General features: G+C 33.3%; 1 long non-coding RNA gene across 2 annotated transcripts; it reads left to right on the forward strand.

The window, feature by feature from the left end:
- The first annotated feature begins 934 nt into the window (after positions 1–934).
- LOC137828186 (uncharacterized) lies at positions 935–1,844 on the forward strand. Of its 2 annotated transcripts, XR_011083824.2 has the most exons (3): positions 935–1,129; positions 1,269–1,336; positions 1,543–1,844. It is a non-coding gene; the product is annotated as an uncharacterized LOC137828186 (long non-coding RNA). The 2 variants fall into 2 exon arrangements; XR_016523413.1 differs by lacking the exon at positions 1,269–1,336.
- Positions 1,845–17,131: the final 15,287 nt, after the last annotated feature.

Below are 17,131 nucleotides of genomic sequence, written 5' to 3' on the forward strand. Positions count from 1 at the left end.
ATTTTTTATTTTTGCCACTGAATCAGCCACCAAATTTGTTTATTTTTTAGCCACCAATTTTATTTTGGTCGCTAAATATAATTATTTATTTTTGTCACTGAATCCGCCGTCAAATACGTTCATTTTTTAGCCACAAAATTTTATTTACTCGCTGAATGTAATTTTTATTTTATAATATTAATAATAATTATTATTATTATTTTTATTTTAAAAAACTATACTAGGAGCATCAAAATAAATAATTCATGAGTAGTCATCCATTTATAAAATAATTAGTTGTATTACTTCTTTTTTTTTCTATTTAAAAATTTTGTGTCAATTATATTTATAATTTCTTAAATTTAAATAAAATTAATTAATATTTTTTAAAATATCAGCTAAAATAAAAATTCTAAATAAAATTACATAACAAAATATTATTATTTATAAAATTAATCCTTTAAAAAAATAAATTACACCATAATTAAATTTAAATAAAATTATCTCTTTAAAATAACTTTAATTTTATAAAAATAAATAAATTTTCAGAATTAAATTGTAAATAATTTTTTAATTTTTAATATTTTATTTAAAAATTATTAGCAGAGGTAATGAGTATCTACAAGTTAGAAACCATGAAATTTTTATTAGTATGAAAAATAATTAAGTGATTAAAATACTCTAATTTATTATTATGGGTATTTAAATACTTATTTAATATTATTTTTTAATTTTAAAAAATGTTTTGGCTCCATAATTTTATTTATTTCTAATAATAAATAATGTAATTACATAAAACATTGAAATGTTGATTCGAAATCAATTTTATTTCTAAAAGTATTGAAAAATTTGTATCTCATGAAACTCTGTGGGATGGTGTGTAAAATATAATGAAGAAAATAGTAGCGGTGGTGGATGGTGCGTAACTTACGCAACCACCAAAAATTACGTTGCATTTCTTTTCGCGGTACGATATGTAACCAAACGTGTCAAAACTTAGAACCTGTCACTTTCTTTCCCTTCTTTCTCACACAACACACACGATAGTGAGTGACTCTCTCTTGCTTTCTTCCTCCTTTGATCGATTCCGCACACCACACGTCCACCATCGATGGTCTCCAAACCTACAGACTCCGCTTCCAAACCTCGAGTCAGTTTCTCTCTCTTCCTTCAATTCAATAATAACTGAATACAACTTGTTGTTTAATGCTTCAATTCCTTTTTTTCTCTTCCGACTCAACGGAATCGATGGCGTAACTGTTTTTCAGAATTTGTTTATGTCTATATAGAATTTTGAAATTGAGCTGGTAATCACGAGCTGACATCATTTTGGAGTTCTCTGTTCCTCTATCTCTCTGTAAGTGAATATCACAACACTTGAGTCGCAAGTAGGGCTTTTGGATTGTGCTTAGTCTTCAGTGTTGATTTCTGTTCTGTTATAGATTTTCCATTGCTAATTAAATTGTCCTTGTGCTTCATCACTTGAGAATTGAAATTTTGTTTTATGTTTTTCTACTTTTTGTATTTTGAATGTGGTGACGTTTTCTTTTGTAATGTCGATAGAAACAACTTGGAGAGCCAGCAAATGATGCATTGAGAACCTTGTCACTCAAGATAAATCAGTTGAAAAAGCAAATCCAGGCGGAGAGAATAGTATACATTAAAGTAAAATTGATACCGGATTTATGCTGCCTTAGTTTGATTCTTCTAAGAATGAGTCTATATTTCTATAGTTTGTTTGCTGGAGAGATAACTTTTTGTTTTTGTTAATTTAGGAAGATGGCCTTAACCTCTATCTCGTAACATTTGTCATTGTATGCAAAATCGATTATCTATAAATTTTATTGCAATTCTTATTTGACCTTTTCACGGAGAGTTAATTTTTCTAATTTGGTTATATTGGTAGCAAGTCTTTGTATGAGCTTCCAGCAGCTTTTCTTTGCATGTTTCTGGTACAACTTTATGTTATGATTTTTAATTTAAACGTGAATTCAATTAATCGAAAATTTCAATGTTCCGAGGCTTTTCTTGTACTCATTGCAATCAACCTTAGTTGTATTTCTACAGGAAAAAACTCAAAGCAATGAGAAGAAATTACAATGTCATACGTAAGGAATCCTATAGATATTAATAATACATATAAATATAGTCACCAAAATTAATTTGGTGACTATTTAGCCACCAAAATCAAATATGCCGTTATATAGGTCTTCATTTAGTCACTGAATTAACCACCGAAAGTTTTTTTTAATTAATTATTTTAATCCATTAGCGACCGAAAATGGTGATCGCTATCACCTTCTGTTTCAGTTACCGATTTAGCTACCGATTTTTTTATAAAAGTTTGGTCGCTAATTTGGATTCTGAATTTTTGTGACCAAATTTTCTGCAACCGATTTAGCCACCAAAATTTCAGTTGCTAATTTGGTTTCCGAATTTTGGTGACAAAATTTTCTGCGACTGATTTAGCAACCGAAATTTCGGTTGCTAATTTGGTTTCTGAATTTCGGTGACCAAATTTTCTGCGACCGATTTAGCCACCGAAATTTCGGTTGCAAATTAGTGACCACTTTATAATTCGGTCGCTAAAGGCTTTGCGACTAGGGTTTTCGCTTTCATCTTTATTTTGTGGTTGTTTCGGTCACAAATACGTTTAGCAACCGATTATAATAGTTTTAGCGACCAAATTTGGTGGTCGCTAAAAGTGATTTTTTTTGTAGTGAGACTTGCTAGACGAGGTACATGATCACACCGTATAAACTCGGAAGCCCTGAAGAGAAGGGTGGAACTAAAGCACAAGACCAAGACGAAACCTCAGTAGTTCAAGGTTGTCGACCTGGTGATGTAGAAGGTCCACCCCTACCAGATTGAGAACAAATTGTCTCCAAAGTGAACTGGCCTGTTTCGCATAGTCGAGGTACTAGGAAACGACGCATATAAGCTGGAAACCTTGGAGGGACGAGTCATCCCACGAACATGGAACGCGGCAAACCTCAAATTTTATTTTAGTTAAGACGCTTAAGTTTTCATTCTTTTCTTATGAACATTATGTTGTTTGAGGTGACACTTTTTTTTCCATCAAAGAGGAATTTTTAACCAGGTCACCTAGTAATAAATTTGTTCTTGGATGTATGAAATAAGTCACTCAAAGTTTCGTTATTTTTTCTTACTTTCGTTAATCACACTTGCTTGGAAATATATTCCCTTTTCATCTCCCTTCTTCTTGTCAACTTGTCTTGTAATAAAATTGATCTGTTCTAGGAGTACCTTGTGCACCTTGTCGTCATGTTCAATTCTCACAATGGGAAGGACATGTTAATCTCCATTTTCTACATATCTACCTTTTGCTTTTCACATGTTATTCTCCTTTCTTCTCCTTCGTTTGTGTTGTAATTATGACTTTATCTTCTAGCTGTGAAAAACAGGCTCAAAAGATACTTCTCTGCTATTTTTTACATGTATAGTCCCGCCTATCTCTACTTTCCCCTTTCCACTATGATTTAATTCATGTTGTACGTTTTGATTCCTGAAAATTTGGAAATTTTCGTAGAGTTTGCTTTGAGTTGTTAATGGTGTATTAGTTTTTATGCTATTATTGAGAACCAAGTGTGAGTTAGGATATTCCTTGGTTGGAGGCTTCTGCAGGTCTTAAAAATTAAAGTTGTTAGAGCTCAGCCGGCAGCATCACCTTGCTGTTTGTTTATTTATATGTTGAATTTACTATTCATTAATTATTGGTGCATAGGTTTTGGATCATGCATGGGTTGACGTGCATCTCTTCTGACAACACTATCGTTAGCTGCTAGGTTTTTGTTAGTTGGTATATTAATAATATCTATTTTTGTTGGCTTTAGGTTGATCCTACTTTGAATTTAGATCTAAGAGAATTACTATTGAACTCTATTCCTTCCAAACTTGACCATCATCTCCAAATTCATTTCTTGCCAACAACTGAGCTCGGTGGCATCATTGAATTCATGGAGAGCTGCATGAACTCGCCCAATATAAGCAACTATAGGGCCATGAAAGCATTGCGGGGCTAAAAGAGTCATTAGATCTTTATATATGCATATAGTTGTGCCCACTCCAAACTAATTTACAAATTTCATATGAAAGAAAAACAGGGTATTATATACTAAGTTACATGAGATAAAATAGAGGCGCATTGAGCGTAAAACCATGTGTTAGAATACACCACAGAAGCATGATTATATGGGCTTATTGCATTCATTAGACATGATTAGAGGATATTTTATTTCCCTTCAATGAGATATTCATATCAAAATATTGTAATTTGATTCTCAACTGTTATCTTTATCAGAAACACTCACAGCCAATGGTAGAGTCATTTGACCAAGTACTATGTTAAGCTTTAGCAGCTTTTAGCCAAGTAGGATGCATGACCTGTTTGTTAGGGTTAGGTTCCTTGAGTGAGTAATAAAAGGAGATGGAGACAGGGTTTTACTATACCGTGTTTATCTAGAATTTGTCATAATGGACACTTGTAGGAGGAGAAGGACTGGAATGAGAAAGGGAGGGAGACACACGTGGAATAGGGTGAGAACATGGTGAAGAACAAGACATAAAAACTGTTATAGAGGTAGTAGACAATGAGGTTGGGGATGAAATGACCTGAGGGGACCTAAAGGGCGAAGTGTTGAATTATGAAATGTATAGAAAGATAGCAAATTGAATAGCGAAATCAAAGCTTTTTAAAGATGACATCATTAGATATATAGACTATACTGTCAAAGTATATAGATATTGAAAATGCTTTTATACTATTGTTATTATGAGATGGAGATGATGCAGTGCAGTCGATTTTTTCCTGCTACAATTCTAATGGTCATAGATAATCTACTGCATGATAATAATTTAAGGTCACTGTATCTAAACTTATTTTGAGAAAACATTTCCTGAGATTAATCTTAAATTAAGCAATTTGAAGTTTGTAAGTGTTCAAATTGCTTTGGTACTCATTACTTTTGAGTATTTTATCCTGTCGTTTGTTATCCAGTACGTGTAATTATTTCCACTTCATACTTATCCTATTCCCTTGTTTCTTTCTTGAAGCCACAATCATCTTACAATACTAGACATTGCAAGGAAGGCTTTTCTTTACGGTGCATATTTCTTTCTTGTATTTTCTTTTACTTAAAAGGATGAATGATGAAATTTGGATGGATCAAATTTCCTTATAGCCCTAAGTTTAATCTCCTTAGAATATTTTATAATCTTCTCACTCTTGACCCATATTTTGTACTTCTACATTTTCTTATAGCATTTTATGGAAGGCAATACAAAAATTGCTCCAGTATCTCGCTTGCCTCTCATCACTGTTCTAGATACTAAGCATCATTTGAAGGTCATTCCAGTTATACAGGCAAGATTCCTTTAACATTTGAGTTTGAGATTGGTTTGTTTTCCTAGTACATGTTTATTCAATCATCTGATACCTTTTATGCATTACCAGCCATTTCATTTGGAGGTAAATTTCTTCAATAAAGAGAATCGAGTTCTTCACTATCCTGTCAGGGCTTTTTATGTGGATGGATCTAATCTTATGGCATATAATATATTATCTGGATCTGAGCGTATCTACAAGAAGCTCTATAATTCGGTAATGTAGAGACTAGAAAGTGTAGTATGTTAAAAAAAATATAATAGTATTTTTTTTTCAATAGAATTTATCATTTGCTTAATATTGACCAAATTTTAAGAGAAATAAAATGATATTTCTTATTATGGATTGACCACAATTGCATTAGAGAGTTGTATTGGTAAAGTTTTCTAGAAGAGATCCTAATCACCTTGAGTATAAAATAAATATAAGGATAAGATAGGGAGTAAATTAAGGGATCGTTAGAGATTATGTTCAAAACTAGGTCCAAGCAATCATAAGATAAGGTGTGCCACTTGCTGTGAAGTAGAAAGAAATGGCTTGCAAATTTGGTTGTGTCCACCCAGCAAACCATTCTTCCTCTAGAAGATTGTTTTATGTTGTATGATTTCTTTCAAAATGAACATACACTAGCCTATTAACACTTTCCAGATCAAGCAGTTCTTAAATCATCTTATACTGCACTCCCTCAATTTCATGTTGATAATTTAAAAATGAATCTAAGCTCCTATCTGGTTTACTTTGTTTCGGTAAAAGATAATCATGAAAATGTTATTGAAATTTCCGAGAATCAGAATTTGAAGCTAACAAATCGACAAAAATGTTTCAAAATAAGATGCCTACTGAGGACTAATCACCGTGTTTCAGATAATGGTAATGATACTAGGGAACCTTGTGTTAGCTTAGTTTGCACTATTACTCTCCTATTTATTTGCAAAGTAAAATGGTATATTTTATATCTTTAATCATAGTATTCTTACCCTTCTGGTACAACAGTGTTAAAAATCCTATTATTGGATAAAATGTATGACCATAGAAGATGAATACAATATCTAATTATCTAATAAAGTGGTACCTTCATCTTTATTACTTCCATTTATATAACTGTTTTCTTGAGAAATACTTTTACTAATAATATTATACTCTCTCAATGTGAAAAAATATAAATATTTCTTTTAGGAAGGTAAATGTATTTGACTTGCTAATGTTTCTTAAACATTAATATTTATAGATCAAACAACTATCAGACTTTGATTTTGTAACCAGGACTTGCTGAAGAGCTGGGAGGAAGCAAAATATTAGTTTTGTAATTTGAAGTTGTATGATTCTTTTTTATTGTCTTTTTTCTTGGCTTCATTATTTGTTATATTTGATGTATCTGTAGGAATATAAAAGAGGATTTTGATACACATGTGAAGAAAATCCAACCATCATAACTATATGCTTTCTTATAAATTGTGGTTTATAAATTGGTGGTTTAATTTATTGTTTTACACAAACATATATTTTCATTATCTAACTTTACTTTATTATATACTATTTATTATTTATTGACATGTATAATGTTTAAGAATATATATGTACTTTTGACATGCATAATGCAAAATAATAATATTTAAGATATTTAGGTAATTACGAGGTAGTGAACATGAGAAAGTTGAGTAAGAGGGAAATTAAGCAAATGATTTTTTTTACTAAAAAAATATTTTTCATATAATTACTTATGTACATATATTTTTTAATTGCATAATAAAAATATACTTCCTTTATTAAAAAACGTAATTTTTAAATTAGTACTTTTTATATAATTAATTATATATATATATATATATATAATTTGTATTGAGAATTTTTTCCTTAAAAAAATAAAATTGCAAACAAAGATAATATAACTCAATATCATCTCTTATCTTGATTAAAAATTAGATAAATATCTTTCTTGATCTGCTTGCAATTACGGTTAAAATATTATTTAATTTTTTTTTAAAATATATCGGCAAAAGAAAAACATGAGCCCAATACCGTACCTCATAGAGTAATCATTGTGCAATTATTATTAAACTTGTCATAAAATATATTTTTTTATGATTGATATACTTTTAACCCATTATATAAAATAATAATTTTTATGATAGTTAAAATATTATTTATCATAAAAAATAGCATATATTATAACAGTTAAAATATTATCTATTATTAAAAAATATGGTTTAATATATTTTTTATGATAATTTTTTTAGATTTGACATAAAAAATAATTTTTTTATAACAATTATACAATTATTATAAAAAAATACAGATTTTCTAAGTTTTCTGTATTATAACAGGTCTAAAATCATCATTATATGTTTTAACTATAATAAAAAGTATTTTTTCTATTTACTAAATCTTAGATAACCGTGGTAGAATATTTATGTGTTAGAATAGAGTGCATTTGGGAGAACTCCTCTAGAAATAAGGTGATATGCATCTAAACAAAACATTTAGTTTTGAGCATTAATAATTTTAATTTGTTTTGATCTGGATTAGAATCTAATTTTTTTAGTGCGAGATACTATAAGTGTCGGCATCTCATCTTCTCCAATGACTAAAAGTTGATAGATTCTGCAAGAACAACATTTCAACGTGTTTTGAAAATTTGTCTTTCAATTCATGACCTGAACATTTGTTCTGAACCCACTACCAACAGAGTTTCAAAAATCTGATATATCTTGAATCTGAAATCAAACATATACATATATTTGTATGTTACTAATTTTCTTTTTATCTTTTGTGGCTGAGATTTAATTATAACGACAGTGAAGATCCTGAATATCTGCAGAGATGAAAGTGTTCCTTTTGGTTCGGGTCTTAATCAAGGATGATCGGTATATCAGCAAGAGTATATTTGAAAATCTGCTATCAAAGTTCCATATGTTTTTCTTAGATGCATTTTAAAGATCTTTGAATATTGCTTTCCCTTTCCCAATAAAAGACCAATATATATATAAAAGTTTAAAACTTGAAAACACATGTTATTTTATTGATTTAAAATATTTAGTAATATTAACTTAAAAGGATTGGAATTGGGGGACTCTTGCCCCTTTCCGCGTCGCTCTGCTCGCCTAAGATCCAAAACTGCTGTGGTAGGGCCATCGGAGAGCGCCAGAGGAGGGATGGCCTCTGCATCAATTTCTGACTTGGATATTAATAACTGTAATTCCCGTGTACGGGCAACGGTTAATCTGGCGGAACCAGCCTCGCTGTGGGCCATTGGAAAGCAAGTGGGGATTTTTTGTCGGAAGGAAGAGGAGGAAGTTGTGAAGGAGTATGAGTGTATGGATGATCGAGATGAAGAGGTTGCTAGGGGTCTGGAAAATGGAGGAAGGTATGTTTCCTTATGATTATTTTTAGTCTAAATATAAGAGGGCTTGGGGGGAGTACCAAATCTAGGTACGTACGTCATGTCATAGGGAAAGAAGGGGTGGAGTTTGTGTGCCTGCAAGAGACAAAAGCTAATGGGGTTACGCAACAAAAATGTTGCTCCTTGTGGGGGACTAATAAAATAGGATGGCTTCATCTTGAAGGTGTTAATGGAGGAGGGTGTTTGTTGTCTATGTGGTACGAGGATGCTTTTAGCTATGAGAGTCATATTATGGGGAAAGGCTTCATAGCTGTCTTCGGCAAAAACCGAGTATCTAATCTTAGTTGTGTAATTGTAAACGTCTATGCTGCCTGTAATCTGAGGGATAAGAAGACCCTGTGGGAGGAGCTGTCAAGTGTAAAACGGGCCTATCAAGACAAAGTGTGGTGCCTTTGCGGTGACTTTAATGCTGTCAGAAGCCAATGTGAAAGGAAAGGAATAAGGGTTAGGGATGATCAAGCAAAGGAGATTGAGGGTTTTAATAGTTTTATTGATACAAATGCTCTTCTTGATCTGCCTCTAGTAGGCAAGAAATTCACCTAGTTCAAAGTAAATGGATCTGCTAAGAGTAGACTTGACAGAGTGCTTGTGTCAGAAGAGTGGCTGGACAAGTGGCCTATGAGCAAACAATATGTGCAAAATAGGAAAGTTTCTGACCACTGTGCAATTGTGGTGAAGTCTATGGTCAAGGATTGGGGGCCCAGACCCTTTCGGTCCATTGACATAGCGGAAAAGGGGTTTTGTGACATGATCAAGGACAAGTGGGGGTCATACGCTGTGCAGGGGGAAGTGTTTCAAAAGATCAAGATGAAGCTAAAGTGCTTGAAGGAAGACCTTAAAATATGGAATCGGGAGGTGTTTGGAAACCTGCATAACAAAAAGGAAGGACTATTACAGGAGATAGAGGACTTGGATTGTAGGGACTGTAATGCTGACCTCGGTGAATCTGATAGACTGAGAAGATATGATTTGGTTGGTAGGCTGATGGAAACTGAGAAAAAGATTGAGTCCCTTATTTGTCAAAAAGCTAGAGTGAACTGGTTCAAGAATGGGGACTCGTGCACTAAGTTTTTTAACTCCTCCTTGAGGTGGAGAAGGCTTAGGAATGAAGTGAAGGGGGTGGAGGTGGGGGGCCTGTGGTGTGAGGAACCTGGTACGGTGCGCACCGAAGCGAAGAGACTTTTTGAAAACAGATTTAAAGCCACGAGAGACTTTGGAGTTAGACTTGATGGGGTGGAGTTTAAGACCATCACCGTTGAGGATAACGTGTCCCTGGTTGCTGGCTTCGACGAGGAAGAAATAAGGGAGGCTCTTTGGCTTTGTGAGGGATCGAAGAGCCCAGGACCAGACGGTTTTAATATGAATTTTATAAAGAAAAGTTGGGGGTTCATAAAAGATGAAGTTGTGGAAGCCTTCACTCTTTTCCATAAGAATGGTGTAATCCCAAGGGGCTGTAACGCCTCATTTGTTGCTCTTGTACCCAAAGTAAGGGACCCAACCAAATTGGAGCAATACAGACCTATATCCCTAGTAGGTTCTATGTATAAAATTATCTCAAAGGTGATGGCAGGTAGGCTTAAGAAGGTACTCCCCGCCATTATTGATGACTGTCAATCGGCCTTTCTCAAGGATAGAGGGATCCTGGATAGTGTTATGATGGCTAATGAGGTGATAGAGGAGTTAAAGAGGAGAAGGAAGTCAGGATTGTGTTTAAAGGTGGATTTTGAAAAGGCGTATGACTCTGTCAGATGGGAATTTCTTTATGACTTGCTGCAGAGGATGGATTTCCATAGGAAGTGGATAATGTGGGTCCAAGGTTGTTTGGAGAGCGCAACAGTATCCGTGCTTGTGAATGGGAGTCCAACGGAGGAGTTCAAACCGTCAAGAGGGCTACGCCAGGGGGATCCTCTTGCCCCATTTCTCTTTCTTGTGGTAGCTGAAGGGCTCACAGGGCTAGTAAGGCAAGCGATGAAGGTTAAGCTATTCACGGGACTAAGAATAGGAAGGAAAGAGGTGGAATTGGGTATTCTCCAGTTTGCTGATGACACATTGTTCTTATGTTAGGACTCCTTCTCGAATGTGGTTACCTTAAAATCTATCCTGAGGGGGTTTGAGCTAGCCTCAGGATTGAAGATCAATTTTCACAAATCTAAACTAGGAGGTATGAATGTGCAAAGAAGCAAAATGGACTGCTATGCAAAGACCTTAAGGTGTGACCAGATGAGTATACCATTTAGCTATTTGGGTCTTGAAGTGGGGGGTAACCCAAGGAAGAGAAAGTTTTGGGAGCCTGTTCTGAACAAACTGAAATCCAGGCTTAGTGTGTGGAGAGGGAGATTCCTATCAATGGCAGGTAGGTTATGCTTGATAAAATCTGTCTTGTCTGCTATACCATTGTACTACCTGTCTCTCTTTAAAGCACCAGAGGAGGTCTGTAAGAGCATTATTAGAATTCAAAGGAGGTTCTTGTGGGGATGGGGTAAGGAGAAAAGGTCGATCTCGTGGGTCAGTTGGAAGGAAGTGTGTGAAGAGCGTGAGGAAGGTGGGCTGGGTATCAAAGAGATCCGGAAGTTTAATTGTGCGCTGCTGGCTAAGTGGAAATGGCAGTGTATAACTGAAGAGAAAGGGAGGTGGAAGGAGGTGTTGGAATCGAAGTACGGAATGGAGAATATTAGGGAGCAGACACAGGTGAAATATTAGTCATGGTGGTGGAGAGATCTGTTGAAAATTTGTAAGGAGGGAGGAGGAGAAGGGTGGTTTCAAGGTCAGGTTGGGTGGAAACTTGGGGGGGGGGGGGGAGATAAAGTCAGATTTTGGGAGGATGTGTGGGTGGGTAAAACAAACCTAAAAACACTCTTTCCAAGGCTATATAATCTTTCTCTGGATCAAGGTCAAAGGGTGGGGGAGGTTGGAGTGTGGGAAGGGTCGGAGTGGAGATGGCGTTTAAGATGGAGAAGAGAAAGGTTTGAGTGGGAAGCATCACTAGAATCTGATCTTAGTTGTCACATTGCCAATGCTTATGTTATTAGGAATGTGAACGATGTGCAGGTTTGGAGAAGTGGCGAGTCAGGGTGCTACACAGTAAGGGCGGCGTATGAGTGCTTAGTGGAGGCGAAAAATACTCCTCAAGTAGAGGTGTTTAAGCTTCTATGGAAGGTAAAGGCACTCCCTAATGTGTTGATCACAGCATGGCGGGTGAATAGGGGCAGAACACCGACAAGAGTAGCTCTAAGCAGGAGAGGGGTTCAGATTAACAACCCTGAATGTGTCTTGTGTAAAACTGTGGATGAGTCAAATCAACATCTTTTTATAGAATGTAAACATGCGTGGCGTGTATGGACTTTATGCTTCAAGTGGGTGGGACTTGAGTTCGTCCAACACAATGATGTTAAGATCCACTTCGAGAGTTTTAATCTGCTCCAGGTAAATCACAAGCAAAATTTAGTTTGGAAAGGGGTGTGGGCAGCCATAGTGTGGAGTTTGTGGGAGCATAGAAATTCTGTTATGTTCCACCAAGGAGTAGTGGACGAGGAAGAAGTGCTACACAAGGCTCAGCTTAAATCGTGGTCGTGGTTGAAACACAAAGGCAATAATTTTTCATACTCGTTAACAGATTGGGTGCTGAATCCAATCCCCTGTCTTACCAGCTATAAATAGGAGATGTGTAGTGGCCAGGTGCAGTTGAGTGGGGGGAAATGGAAGGTCTGGCAGGTAGTATTGAAGGAGTTGGTTCTGTGGTGCTTCCTGCAGGTGCAGTACGGTGTAGGGTGGGTAAGGAGGATCTGTTATGGCTGGTTTTGCTGCAGAAGGTTTACTGACGGATAGTTAGAGAAGGATTATTTGGCGTTCTTCCTATGTATGTAGGTTTGAGCTCAAATGGCTTTAGCAAAACCAAGTATTCACTGTTGAGTGCAGATTCAAATCTAGCAAGGTTTGTATGAGGTAACTTCCGCCATGTGCTAGGCTGTGTGACTCGTCGAAGTTATACAAGGTTAACATGATCGCCGGTCGATGAAACGGCGATCTCCATGCGGGTGTAGTCGCCGGTCGATGAAACGGCAATCTCCATGTGCGCGTAGTCGGTGGTCGTTGAATCGATGAACCGGCGATCTCCATGTGTAGTCGGTGGTCGCCGTAGGTATGCAAAGATCAACATGATCGCCGGTTGTGTGAAGTCGGAGGTTGCTGAAGTTATAGTCAACATGATCGCCGGTCGATGAACGGCGATCTCCATGTGTGTAGTCGGAGGTTGCTGAAGTTATACAAGTCAAAATGATCGCCGGTCGATGAACGACGATCTCCATGTGGGTAGTCGGTGGTCGCCGTAGGTATGCAAAGGTCAACATGATCGCCGGTTGATGAAGTGGCGTTCTGTCAACATGATCGCCGATCGATGAAACGGCACTCTCCATATGTGTAGTCGGTGGTCGCCGATGTTAGTTTTTTTAGGAAGTCCACTTCTGGTTACTGTTTATGGGTTGGGATACCCCTGAAGTATCCCCTTTAATTTTATTTATTCATTGCTGATAAAAAAAAAATTAACTTTTTTTTTTGATCAGCAAAGAATTAAATAAATTAGAGGGGACACTTCAGGGGTGTCCCAACCCTTATACAAACCGAGCAGCAACTGATCTAAAGAAGAACCCATAAACCAGAAAAGAAGAAGCAAAACAGTCATATTAACCAGAGAAGCATGATTTTCCTCTGCTGGGATCCAAAACCATGGACCAGGCCATTTGTCCATCAAGCAGAAAAGGTTTTCCACTAGGTATAGCTATGTGAAAAATAATAATAAGCATACGTGTCCTTCTCCGTCCTCACCAAGACTCCCACGTAACTGTGTTCAGCCTAACCAGAGCTATATGAAAAATAATAATAAGCACCCACAACCCCATACTTGCAACCTGTTAAAACATTGTAACACCACAACTCCAGCAACAAAAAACACATCAGGGCTCTCTAGACCAAAAAACCCAGGTTTTAAACCCGCTTCTACATTACTGACTCTGCATAGATACGTCCATATAGCTATAGAATATCATCCTGGTTCTTAAGGGTGAGGTAGTTATCATACAATTCAAAAAAAAAATAAAAAAAAAAAAAAAAAATAAAAAATTAGTGAAGAAATTACATTTAATTATTTTGGAAAGAAACAGAGTTTTGGATAAATTAGTGAAGAAATATCGTTTTACGTCAAATAACTAAATATGTCTTTCTATATTTATCAACTTATTCATTATCAAATATTTTTAATTAATAAGTTAATTGGTAAGTTTTGAACTCGTGCTTATAATAAGTTAATTTTATAAACTTATTCAAGGTTAAAAATTATTGAAACAATCTTACGCTACAAAGAATCTTATTCAGTCAGACTAACTCATGACTTAATTAGAATAATTTATAAGCTTTTTGAATGGTTTGCCAAAACATTCCGTAATTAAGATTTATTTATTTTTTTAATTTTGCATGTATTTTAAGAATAATGTTCATATTTTAAACTCAAGACTAAATTACTTATTTAGTCTCTTTTAGGATGCAGTTTTTTTTTTTAAATCATGCTTCAATATAGTTCTTCCATCATTTTAGGATTAATTACTAATAATTTTAACATATATAACAGTTGAAAACTGTGACAAAACAATACATTCCTCTGGACATGTTTTTACAACAATACAAGCATGCACTTTAAAGACTTTTTTTACAAAGGAATTTTTAATTTTTACAATCTTAATTATTGTGGTAACAGTTAAAAATAATCTCTTTGTTAATTAGGCTTGTGATGTGTAAATATTATCTTGTGATGATTTTTAACCATTATTATATTCAAATTATTAATAAGGATCAAACGGATGATTCGATTGAATTAAATTTAAAAAAATGAAAGATGTAATGAATTTTTTAAAGATAATAGAATGGGTTGAGTTAAAAATAAAACAAATTATCAATGTGTAATTTAGCTTAAAATGAACTATTAAAATTAAAAAAAAGTGATAATCTATTTAGAACATTTATAAAATTAATCTTAATTTTAACGAATTATTATTATTATTATAGTTAACCATTATTATTCCTGGGTATCGATCATCTTTAAAGATTTCTTTGTTATCTGCTATTGAATTGTCTGAAAGAGTGAGTTTGTCTAGTCTAGTCAAAAGAACAAACAGAAAAGTTCACTTAAATAGTCTATGAATCAAAATCACTCACTTTACATATAAAATTCACTTAACTATGTACTATATCATATGAAGTGCGGTTTATTAATTGATACCGAATTTAGCAAAGTTTTAGATTTGATAATGACTTTTGGATTAATTTAACTTAAATAATTCATATAATCACACACTGAGGAGAGTTTTATTATTGATTAATAGACAACATTAATTTATTGTCGTAGAGCACATATTATAAAGAATCTTGTTCAGGAGGAGAGTTTTACAATCGATATAATTGGACTTTTAGTTTATCTAAACTTCTTTTTGGATAGGACATCTTATATATATATATATATATATATATATATATATATATATATATAAAGTTACACTAAGTATAATACTTGTATTAATTTTTTTATAAAATATACTTTTTTAGAATTTGATATTTGATTTATAATTACATAATATTTTGGTTGTATGTAACAAATTTTAAAAAAATAAGATGATAATTTGTATATAGTTTACGAATTATAGATATAAATGGTACAATAGTTCTATGTAATTGTTTTTTAAGAAACCACTGATGTAAATTTTCAATTTTGATGGTGAATTTTAAAAATAATTTATTTAATATTATTATGGCTTTTGGTATAAAACTCCTTCTCTTTCTTTTCTTCCTTTTGTGTAATAATTTTTTTTTTCTCTTGAAATTAATTTTGGTTTAGTTAGTTGAAAAAAAGTTACTCTTCCAACTAATTTATTTTTTATATGAAATTTATTTGTATTTGGTTATGTAACTTTAGATATTACAACCTCGGAATCCTTGTGGTGTTTGATGTATTTCTTGAAGCTCTAGCATTTTTTAGTAAGAGAATTTAAATTTGGAAGTATTTTAGTATTATGTACTCGGTTAAAAATGAATTCACCCATGTATGAGATACTAAGTTAAGATAGAAAATTAAGTCTTAGATTGTGATTTAGTTCAAATTGAGTGTTAGTTATTAATTCTAATTTTATTATTATTAATTCTGATTTTATTACCCTTAAACTATTTTACGGTTATTATTGTATTAATGGTCAGTTCAGAGGTCTACCAGTTAGTGTTCCTATGATATCAGTTCGTCAGTTTTACAATCTTGTGTAATTACGTTCAATTAGTTTTGACATTTGAGTTAGTATGATAAATTTGATTGCAAGAGTATATTTGTATTAATATTTGAAGTAGATGTAAATAATAATTTGGAGTCTACTAAGATTATTAAATGATTTATATATTGTGAAGATCATTTTCATTCATTAAATGATATGCGAGTTTAGACAATTATGTGTACAGAGTTTGCTTAAGTAGTTGGTGCATGCACTATTTGAAGTTGGATAGTTTAAATAATTTGGTGGAGAAAGTTATAAAGTTAAAGAAAGAGTGGAATTCATTCAACACTTGTTTTGTATAGTCAAAATTAGTTGGCATGGTACAAATATGGAAATAATGTTCCAGGTGTTTGAAGTTAAACATTTAAAACTTATTAAGATTGTAGTTTGGTTAAAAAAGGGGATTGGTTGAGTTTTGGAGTTAGTTTTGAAAACTCTACATAATGACAATGACAAGTTCTACATTAAATTCGTTCAACAAATAGAATTTTGCTTGGCTGATTCCATCCAGAGAAAGTTAGAGCTTGAATTTGCCCAATGAAATTTTACATACAGCTCAATCAATTTAAATTCTCTTAACGAATCTAGAACTAAGGTCAATTGGAGTTTTTCATTATTAATTTCACTTAACAAATTCAAAATTCGCTAAGCCCATTTAAAGAATAGTTTAATTTTCTTCTTCTTATATTTAAATATCTTTAAGATTTATAGTTTTAATTTATAATATATTTTTCATGTTTTTCTTTAATATTTAATTAAATAATTTGTGAGAATTGATAAATGTTGTGAATAAGTATAATTTAAATGATATACATGTGCAAATGTGAAATCACAAATCTGAAATGATATGTAAACCATCATTGATTGAATTTGTGATTGGAATTTATATATAAAAATATCCAACTTTATTGGCTGTTTAAATCACATGGATTAAAATATTTATGATGAAAAGTGAAAGACAAGTTTATTACACATTTGAAACACCAAAAAATTTAGATTTTGAATGCCCTTAAACTTATCTTATTTAATTTATAATATCATTCT

This window comes from Phaseolus vulgaris, chromosome 7 (genome assembly GCF_051622355.1).
Source record: "Phaseolus vulgaris cultivar YP4 chromosome 7, ASM5162235v1, whole genome shotgun sequence".
In the NCBI taxonomy this organism is placed as follows: domain Eukaryota; kingdom Viridiplantae; phylum Streptophyta; class Magnoliopsida; order Fabales; family Fabaceae; genus Phaseolus; species Phaseolus vulgaris.